Source organism: Sinocyclocheilus rhinocerous, unplaced genomic scaffold (assembly GCF_001515625.1).
Source record: "Sinocyclocheilus rhinocerous isolate Xijiao unplaced genomic scaffold, SAMN03320098_v1.1 C36284632, whole genome shotgun sequence".
NCBI classification, from domain to species: domain Eukaryota; kingdom Metazoa; phylum Chordata; class Actinopteri; order Cypriniformes; family Cyprinidae; genus Sinocyclocheilus; species Sinocyclocheilus rhinocerous.
Window position 1 is genome coordinate 1 of NW_015777807.1, and position 972 is coordinate 972.

The following is a 972-nucleotide window of genomic DNA, read 5'->3' on the forward strand; positions in this document are numbered from 1 at the left end:
TCCGAGAGCCGTGTTCAAGGCCTCCTCCTTACTGTTCTGCAGCACAGAAACCCATCTGCAAGAAGACAAATGAAGGGATTACAAAAACAAAGACGTGCATTCATCTCAATAGGTGACCTTTCAGATACATCCGTTGTATCTTTAACATTTCAATGTCTTTCTTTATCTTACTCTTTCCTTTTTATTCTCTCTCCTCTCTAGAAGCAGGTTTTGAACCTGCTCTCTCCTGCATGTCTGTTCATGCCGCTTTGCAGTATATAATAAAGATTTCTATGTATATGGGTGTGTGTGAGCGTTCAAATTTCTGCACTTACATCATGCATTCTTGCTCGTCCTCAGCCTGGAAATGGTATGTGCGATTGTCTGCAAGGACAGAGAGAGAAAGAGATAAATAGTGTGCGCTTGGTGGGCCTCTATGCAAAGGAAACATGGAAAAAACATACAGAAAAAAAACAGGTCAAAACTAGCCACTCAACTTATCTGCATTTCATGATCCACATACACCTACATACTTATTCCTCCAAACTGTATTTACATACTTCTGAACACCTATATGCATAAAACACCTCACCTGGTTCACATACTGTATTTCACTTCAGATTTCCCTGAATGCATCACATACCGGTCAGTTACACCAGCAGCACTGAATTATAAAGTCTATATATAAAATTGTGTGACAGCAGTGTAGCATACTACTGCTTATAACGTACATTGCCTTCTGTTTCACTTATTTCTAAAGATTAGTAGGCAGTATAGTGTGTACCACACACTATTCAATCATTAGCATGCTAGTTTCCCATTCCAAACAGTCCTTTTCTTCATACTACAGCAGAGATGAAAAAGGGTCAAAGGTCAGAGGTCAACGTACGTGTAACTAAATCAAACGTTCTCTTTTCCTCAGGGTTGGGCCGCACCTGACACGTCAAGAGGTTGAGCTTTGCGGGTGGTCTGTTGATCTGAGAGTTAGAGAAG

General features: G+C 40.6%; 1 long non-coding RNA gene across 1 annotated transcript; it reads right to left on the minus strand.

Moving 5' to 3' along the window:
- On the minus strand, nucleotides 1-951 carry LOC107735773 (uncharacterized). Its single transcript, XR_001639505.1, has 3 exons — nucleotides 869-951; nucleotides 315-363; nucleotides 1-55 (listed from the first exon to the last, which is right to left on the minus strand). It is a non-coding gene; the product is annotated as an uncharacterized LOC107735773 (long non-coding RNA).
- Nucleotides 952-972: the final 21 nt, after the last annotated feature.